This window comes from Vulpes vulpes, chromosome 13 (assembly GCF_048418805.1).
Source record: "Vulpes vulpes isolate BD-2025 chromosome 13, VulVul3, whole genome shotgun sequence".
NCBI lineage: Eukaryota > Metazoa > Chordata > Mammalia > Carnivora > Canidae > Vulpes > Vulpes vulpes.
This window is the reverse complement of record NC_132792.1, coordinates 4,362,452-4,372,398: the sequence shown is the minus strand read 5'-3', so window position 1 is coordinate 4,372,398 and position 9,947 is coordinate 4,362,452.

Genomic DNA, 9,947 nt, shown 5'->3' with positions numbered 1-9,947 from the left:
GTTCCTGGAGCTTTACAATCAGGAGTCTGTTAACTCTGCTCCTGCCGACTTCTTTTCAGACTCTCTTTGACCAAAGGGAAATGAATCCAGTGCCCTGAACCTCACCAGGGGCTCTCCTACCAGGTGTAACCCACGCCCTTTGCCCTAAGGCCCTGTTCGGTTTGTCACAGGGGCTGGCAAACTAAAGCCCTAGGCCAAATCTGCCTCTACCTGTTTTGAAAATAAAGTTTTATTGCAGCAGAGCCATGCCCATATCTTTTGTGGGTTGTCCACCGCTACGAGTTTTGCTCTAAAGGCAGAGGGTCAAGCAGTCGTGACTCTGGGGCCCACAAAGCCCCCAAACACGGTCCTTTCCTGGAAAGGTTAGCCACCCTGGTTTGTGACCTTGTTACCCCCCTGGCCATTGCACAGAGGACTGGCCACATCCCAGGGAATCAGGGCATCTTGTTTTCTTTTCTTTTTTTTTTTTTTTGGCATCTTGTTTTCTTATCCAGCTTACTCCACCGAAGAGACAGCTCTATCAGGTGCAGGCAGGAAGTAAGGACCCATACCAGCTAGTTCATTAGAGGAGACTTGATGAAGAAAGTGCATAGATATGTGACAAAGCTCAAAACAGGGTGATAACAGCCTTCACTCCAGACTGGAGGGACAAGGGAGGAGCTGGTTTGACCAGAGCTTGGAGGCAGAACACAGGGATGGGGCAGGACATGGAAGGAAGGCTGGGCAGAGGGAGCTGGAATCACAGGGACCCGGCTGCTACTCCAAGGTGCCTCCTAAACCCCCAGAGGACAGGAGAGCCTGGATTCTCTGATCCTATAGCCTTCACTGTCCCACTGGCACCTTTCACTGGCTATACCCAATGGGAAATTAGCAGGCAGTGTCGTCTGGGAAATGGAGTCCTCAGGGATCAGAATCCTGCCACACAGAGCAGAGCAGAGCAAGGGAGTGGAAGGACACTGAGACAAAGACAAAGACATGGCAAGTGCAGGTGATTTTTGGCTAAGTCATGTCAGCAATGTCAGACCCCAGCTCCCTCCAGTAGGAAACTGAGATACCCCATATCTTGGTCATAAAATCAATAAAAGGTTTTCCCTGAAAGAGCATATTCTTACACATGTAGTGTGTAAACCCTTGCACAGCAGATGCTGATTCACGTGAGGACCTGGTCCTGACGATGCCTTTCCCAAATGTCTCTTTTCCTTAGAGATGGGCACTTTACCTTCTGCCCACTGACACGCCTCCCCCAAAGATCCTGGGTACCGCCCTGTGGCTCATCAGGGTGAATGCAAACCCCACACACAGTTCCTTAGGATGAAACGGGAACATAATCCTGCAGTTCACTTTGCTGTTCATCCCCAGGTTTTGGTACTGCAAGCCCCTAGTCTAGGACTCTGCATCTGAGGGAGCATCTCTCCCATGGGTGTTTATACATTTATTTGTTTCGACTGCCAGAGCTCCAGTTTTATTAGGACTAGCAGGCTGCTTCCATTTCTTAGCATTCTGGTCTCTCTTCCCTGAACCCATCAGAGATTAAACCTGGGGAATTAAATCACAAGCCGGTGACACAGGTTCTGCTTTCTGCTGACAGATGCTGCTATGCTACTAAATTTTTAAACTTGCAAACAGTTTCAGGTCCTAGATGCCGGATTTCCCTATGAGCCAGTAAAGAAGCAAATCTCTTCTGATTATTTGTTGTAGCTCTGTGACTGTGCTACATGCCTTTGGTCAGCTCAGGCTGGCTCAGAAAACTCCAGCCAATGAGTACCTGTGACACAGTGTGACAAGTTCGGCCCTCACAGAGGTGTGAGGGGCCAGGGAGGTCAAGAGCTGCCATGCACTCTTTCTGGCATCTTGAAGGGAGCAGTTCAAGAAAGAGTAGGGAAGAGGAATTCATTGGAGATGAAAAGGAAACGGGCCTGAGATATCCTGAGAAGGGGAGGGATGGCATTCCAGGTGCTAATAACAGCACCTGCAAAGGGACAGGGGACTGGGAGGGCATGCCTTTTGAAATATTGGCGGGGGAAGCCCAGGTGGCTTAGCAGTTAAGCATCAGCCTTCAGCCCAGGGTGTGATCCTGGAGTCTCAGGATCGAGTCCCATGTCGGGCTCCCTGCATGGAGTCTACTTCTCCCTCTGCCTCTGCCTGTGTCTCTGCCTCTGTGTGTGTGTGTGTGTGTGTCTCTCATGAATAACTAAATAAAATCTAAAAAAAAAAAAAAAACAAGAAAAGAAATATTGATGAGGAATTGGACACGCCTGGAAACCTGTCCTTAGTTTCATCGGTCCTGCTTTCCCAGTGACTTGAGTTCTGCATATAGTCTACAGTGTTGGGATGCCCCACAGGACTTCCTAACTCTGTCCTGATAAAACGGAGTAAATACAAGGTGAGATTTGAAATGCACACCCCCCCAAGACTCAGGAGCTGATGGGCTGGCCACGAGAGCAGGGTTCCCGGAGCGTCCCCCACTCAGCTCTTTTGTCTCCAACCTGGCCCTTATCTAAATGGCCGTACCCAACCCTCTCCAATGTGAGCTGCCTCATTCCTTCCATCACATGTGGTGCCAGTCTCTGGAGCTGGAATTCTGCTTCTGTCCTGGTCTCTGACGTAGGCGTTTCCTCTTTGGAGTCTTGGTCTCCATGCTAGAGATTTTGTTCTGTTTTTTTTTTTTTTTTTGTCCAGATCTCTCAGCCACATAGCCATGGCTCTATTCTCGTGTCTAATTAACATCAATTTTGGAACAAGGAAGTGATTTTATTTTTTTATTTTTTAGTTTGTTTTTGTTTGTTTGTTTATTTATTTAGATTTTATTTATTCATGAGAGACTCAGAGACGTAGGCAGAGAGGTAGGCAGGAGAAGTAGGCTCCCTGCGGGAAGCCTGATGCGAGACTCAATCCCAGGACTCTGGGATCATGACCTGAGCCAAAGGCAGATGTTCAACCACTGAGCCACCCAGGTGTCCCAAGGAAGTGATTTTATTTGGAGAGATGCACTGATATTTGAATATCAATTTCAAAATGGAATTTGAAGGTGCTCTCTCTCCTTCCTTCCCTTTTTCTCTCTCAATGTCTGTTTTATTCGAAAGTTCCCAGAGGTTCACTCATGGTCTTGGATGTTTAAGGCTATCCCCAGCAGACCCTCCAAGGCCACCTGAGGGAACCTATGAAGCTTACAAAGAGACTCAGAGTCGACCCCCATAAAATCCTCGCTCTTGTATTATCCCAACATCCTATTATCCTCATGGGCTAATCCAAATTTTCCAATGAGGCACAGAGGAATTTACATGGCTAATAAACTCAATCAATAAATTTAAATCCTTGAAATCCATCTATTCATCTATATGTGTGTGCATATATATTCATATTTTTAAGATTATAGTAATAAAATTATATTAAAGACAATTAATGTGCTAGTCAGAAAATACACTACAAGTATTTCTTTACAATTTAGGGCCTCTCAAAACAGTCTTAATAAATCTTTTTCTTGTATCTCAGTGGTCAACCAAATGAAATGACTCTTCTTAAAACTATGCTGGGTTTTAATTACAGCCGGATCAGTGGTAGATTGGAAGTAAGTGCCTTCACAGTCAGACAATATGTCAGAGCTGGCAGGCACGCTCCATGCAGGTTACCCTCGGTCCTCTGCAATCTGTGTTGTGTTGGCCAAGGGCCTGTTCTTGAACTTGGAACTTTTATTCTCTTTTATTCTGGCGGCCTGTCCATGGAGGTGTGAAAAATAACACATGTAAGCATTCGCCTAGGGAATGCAAATCTAAATTAATGGAGAAAATGTAATTCCCTGCCTCAGTTCTACCCTGACTCTGACACACCTGGAAACCCACCCTAACTCAGGTTCACTGTGCTCCTTTCCTGGTGACTTGGGTTCTGTACACCCCGCTGGGGTTTCTAACCTTGCCTTGATGAACAGTAAATACAAAATACCCTGGACTTTCCTAGATTCCCTGATTGTATACCAATGGGGCCTCCCCTATAGGTGCAGGCTCACCTGAGTTCCTGGCTCTGGTGCAAAGAATACCAAGAGCTGGTGAAAGAAGGTGGATATACCCATCATCCCAGAGTTATGGGATCTCGTATGCCTTGGCTAAGCCCCACATAAAAGGAAGTAAGGAAACAAAACTACTGTTTCTTGAAGCTACTATGTTGTCGTGTTATATGTATTAGCCAGACCAGAATGTCTTTGTAGCCTCATGTATAGAAAATTTATGTTAACACGTTAAAGCTTAGTGAGTTTAGGAATAATGCCAAATCATCGCCAATAAGAGGGGACTAAGGATTGAAGTCTGCATCTGATCCCAAACCTGCACTTCTCCCAGCAGCGAGTTCTGACCCAGGCAGGGCTCAGCATCCTTACTTCCCTCCAACTTGGCCTAGTCTAAAGAAAGTGTTTCTTTCAGAAGGATATTTTAGGGCTTCGGCTTCACACCCTGGAGATTGCTGTTCCCATGTTATAGATGCAGAGACTGAGGCTCAAGGAGTTTGAGCAAATCCCTGGGAGTCACAGAGAGGAGGGTTGCTGGACTTCCTTTAATGTTTGTTTCCAACACCATTCTGTTTCCATTCTACTACCCTGTGCATCTCATTGGGACAAACTATTATTAAAGATTTTTGAAGAGACTCTTTGTGTACTTCTAGATCTGACTTTTTTTTTTTTTTTTTTTGTAATGCCTTAAAGCAGAAAGTTGACAAAACTCAGGGACTGCTATGCCATCTCCAAGACACAGGCTCTGTTCTAAGGATGTAGGCCATATTCAGATCACTTTTTTCAGAGGACAGAAGTCTTATAACCTGTTTCCAACACAATCACAGCAGGAGACATTTATAGCATTAAGTGTAAGGAAGGGTAATTAAAATGTTGTTTGTACTCATTTTTTTTCCCTCCCAGTGTGTGCCTCATGCCCACTGTGTCTTGGGCATCATCTGCTGCCCTGCAGGATATATGATGAGCATCCTAATTTGTTTGGGCTCTGTTTTCGGTAGGAATTTTGATGAACTACAACAGATTCCTTGAGCTCTGTGCCCTGCTTGGGGGCTACTCCCCTAGACACTCACAGCCAGCCCACAGCACTTCCAACCAGTGACAAACATTTTTATTCAGCTCTTGTCTGATACCTTGCAAAACTCTACAGTAGCTGGGGCCTCTGCTTATTCAGACCCTGGGCTTAGTTCTATTTTCCAAACCTAAGTGTCTCATGCAAAGTGAATTGTATACCTCCAAATTTCACATGTTAAAGCCATACCCCCCACAATGTGACTGCATTAGGAGACAGGACCTTTAGAGAAGTAATTAAGGTTAAATGAGGTCTTGCTCATGCACTTCTAGCCTTTGGAATCATGAGAAAATAAATTCTGTTGTTCCAATAGGTCTCTCTGTAGTGTTTTGTTATGGCAGCTCTTAGCAGGCTAATACAATGTCTACACCCTTTCTCGACAAAGAACCTATTTCTCATTCCCTCATTAATAATTAACTCACTCACTGCTGTACATGGCAGCATGATTTCACATCTTGAAGACTCAGCCCGGCCTCCTTGCCTCCTGAAACGTTGCAGATGGCATGGCCTCCCTAAGTGTCCCCATAGAACCTGGCACAGCATCCTGGCATCTTCACAGTGGGCAATAACTTGTAATGACTTTTTAACTTATGTTTCCCCACTTAAATTGTGACCTCTCAAAAACACGGATACATTTCCTTTCATTTTTAAATTCCCACTGTGGAAAGTCCTCCTTGGCACATTATAGCACTTGATATGTTTTGAATAAACAAATGAATTTACATTATTTCATTGAGTCTCCACAATGACAAATACTGGATGGAAGAAGTAATTTTTTTTTTTTTTTTAAGAAATGTATTTCTAGAAGAGATTAGACATTGCTTGCCTGACATCAGAAGAAAAGAAATAACCACATAGAAACTGGAAGGCAGGACAACAGACAACACAATGTCTTCTGTTTTTCTGCTTCCCTCATTGTGACCTGTTTGGAATAAAATTGCTGAAGCCCATTCTTACTATGGTGTAAATGAACAGTAACCATGGTGTGTAGGCGGTGCTCCGCAGCACCCAGGACAAGAACATACACGTTGTAGTAAACCACATAAGCATTAAATTTTTTTTTCCATCTAAAACGGTGACAATGAGCTCATTTCTGCATAGCTCACAAGTGTATTGTATGAACAACCAGATAAAGATATTGTTAGATAATAGAAAATACGTATGTTAGTCCCTGCCCCCAGTTCCTGACACAGAGCTCCTGAAGCCCTTGCAATGTCCTGGGTGATAGGAGTGTCTTTTGTTCTAATGAAGGGACTCTCAGTGGGCTCTTAGTTGACTCCTGGATGAAGGCTGATCACCAGAGACCAAGTACTGTCGATCTCACCTTCCATTCTCTTGAGAAGAGAGAAGGGCTGAAAATGGAATTAATGGCTGATCATGCCTATGTGAGGAAGCTACCATCACATCCTAATAGTACAGGATTCAGAGAGTTTCCCGATCAGTGAACACATCCACTCTGGGAGGGTGACTCACCCCAAAAGCCCAGGGACAGAGGCCCCTGCACTCTTGACCCTCCCAGACTTCATCCTGTGTATATCTTCATCTGGCCGCTCATGTGTATCCTCTATCTATCCTTAAATAAACTGGTAAATGTGTTTCCCTGAGTTGGGTGATCTGCTCTAGCAATTTAATGGAACACAACAAGGGAACCTTGAGTCTGTAGCTGGTTGCTCAGCAGCACTGGGGTTGGTGCAGGGGTTGGTGGTGGGGTGGGAGCAGTCTTATGGGATTGGGTCTCTAAGCTGTGGGATCGGACTCTGTTTCCAGGCAGGTAGTGTTAGAATTGAGCTGAACCACAGAACCTTAGCTGGTATCACAGAGAATTATTTGTTGTGGGGAAAACCCCCACATATCTGGAGGCCAGAAATGCCAGAGTGAAGTGTTCTGTGGGAGGATAGAGGAGAGGGAGAGGCACAGGAGAGGAACGCAGGAGGAAGAACCAGGCTGCCCTTGTGTAAGAGGAGGGAGACTGGGGATTTTACTATTTAGATATTGATGGTTTTATTTTTGAAATATGTCAGACAACTATAAAATTAAAATTGAGCGAGTCAACTCAGTCTCTAGGCTATCTTGGAAAATCCCAAGATCCAGTTACTTGTCTATGAAAATAACTTGTTGATATACTCAGAATGTTTGATATGGTTTATCCTTAGGAAAGGAGACATAATTCCAAAAGCCTTGCTGTAAGCTCTACTTTAAAATCATTGTATTTACTAAACCCCTCATAGGATTTCCATGGCCCCAGGACACAGAGTCCTATACCACATCCTTCATGGTTCAGCAACTTTTTGATCCAAAACAGTATCTCCCCAAACACTTTCCACCCATCACTTAGTTCATACCCCAGCAATACTCAAGTTCTTGGAGATTCACAGGACTTATCATGCTACTCTACGACAAATTTACACACTAGCCCCCACTTCTTTGTTATGTCTTCCCACAGCTGGGCTTATTGGGAATCTTATACATCCTTTATATCATCTCAATGATTACTTCTCAGGGCAATCAACAAATTTTCTCCCTTTGCAAATTCTATATACGACTATCACAAAATCACACTTTTGTGGTCATCTCTTTTCATTCAATGCCTGTTTATATAAATCAGTGTTTCGCACCCTTGGAACTAGTTAGCTTTGGAGATTAATAGTAATTTGTTGTATTGGGTTGTCCTATGAACTATAGGATGTTTAGAAGTACCCCTGGTTTTTCCCTCCTACTACATGTCAGTAGCACCCCGAGGTGCGAGAACAAAGAACATATTCAGGTTTTGCTGATGCCCTTTGTGGGAGCAAAACCACCCTGATTGAGAGCCACTGATTTAGAATCTTCTACACACAGGCATAAATGGTTAAACCTGCCCTTACAGAAGGCAGAGATAAGCTAAATAGCTGTCCAGGTTCTAATCCTCAGAAATGTAAATATGTTACTTCCTCTGTCAAAAGGAACTTGTCCTGTTAAGGATCTGGAGATAAGGAGATTGCTCTGGGTTATTTGGTGGGCTTGATGTATTCAAGGATTCTTATAAGAGGGAGGCAAGAAGGTTGAAGGCGCAAAGAGATCTAATGGAAGCAAAGGTCAAGTGATGTTCTTTGAAGATGGGGGAGGAGGCCAGGAGCCTAAGAATTCAAGTTAGAGGGGATCCCTGGGTGGGCTCAGCTGTTTAGCGCCTGCCTTCAGCCCAGGGCCTGATCCTGGAGTCCCGGGATCCAGTCCCACATTGGGGTCCCTGCATGGAGCCTGCTTCTCCCTCTGCCTATGTCTCTGCCTCTCTCTCTCTCTCTCTCTGTCTCTCATGGATAAATTAAAAAAAAAAAAGAAGAAGAAGAATTCAAGTTAGACAGGTCAAAGAGGTAAAATATCTTCTATAGCCTCTAGAATTCTGATCTGATAACATTGTTATTTTACTCCAGTAAAGCTGATTTCAGACCTCTGATTTCCAGAAGGGTTAACATCCATTTATAATGCTCAGATCTTACCATGATTACTCAGTTAATGTTGCACAATCCTAGTTTTTTTTTTTTTTTAGATTTTATTTATTTATTCATGAGAGACACACACAGAGAGGCAGAGACATAGAGGGAGAAGCAGGCTCCTCACAGCAAGTCCCAGGTGGGACTCAATTCCTGGACCTGGGATCACGCCCTGAGCCCAAGGCAGACACTCAACTCCTAAGCCACCTAGGCGTCCCACAACCCTACTCTTTGAACTATCAAGAGAGTGGACTCCTTGACTGTCCCCACTGGCTGTAAGATCCATCCCAGCTTCTAACAGAGCATGTGGGCAACAGTAGGTGCTCAAACATATTTATCGAATGACGAAACTACCATCAAGGAACATAAAATACCTAAAGTACTGTGGTGCTTGAAATTATAGGGCTGACTATATTATAGACTCTCAGGAATTAAAACTACTGTTTAGTTCTTTTTAAAAATATTTAGATCAAGGAACTTATCCTATGGTCTCTCGCAGGCAGGGTATTATAATGGTAAATCATGGAGATTCTGGAGCCAAACTTCAGTGAAGCCATACTTCACTTTGAAACATGGATCAGTTACTCACTAACTACAATATTTTGTCATATCACTAAGTCTCTCTGAACCCCGATTTCCACATATATGGAGAAAGGATAAAAATACATATGGGAGCCTCTTACTGTACCAGAAGGTAAGTGTTAAAAAATGAAATAATACTAACACTGGTATATATGGCAAATTCTGTGAAGGGAGCATAGGAGTTCAATGAAAGACTCTCCAATGGCCAAAGCTGTACCAAACTCAGCACCAAAAGAAATAAGGTATTACTGGATTATAACCCAAAGTATAAAATCAGTTTCTCTGAGTCTCAACTGATATAAATAAATGATTCAATAGATAAATAAATGGAGGAGAATAGACATCTCCCATACAGAAGTACAAATAATTTGTTTATACACCTTACTCACAAGGCAGTAATATATAACCTCCCACTCCTAAAATGTGAGCTGTGGACGGTGACCTTCTAAAGAGTACAGTGTGAAAGGCAGAGAAAAGGAGTAACTTGACCGTGGAGAAACCTGACCATAAAAATACCTCAGCCATGGAGTAAAGTCAACATCAACATGTTGATAAGTCACATTAATAATAGGTGCTGTTACTGTGATGTGAGGGAAATGACATTTTACATCTGTGGTCTTCCTCCCCAAACCTGTGACTAATTATGAGAAAAGCATCAGGCAAATTCCAATTAAGGGATGATCTACAAAGTACTTGACCAGTACTCCTCGAAACTGTCAAGGTCCTCAGAAATAAAGAAGGCCCGAGAAGAACCTGTTATAATCAAGAGGAATCCAAGAAGACATATAGCTAAATGTAATCTGATATCCTTGATGGGACCCTGGGCCGG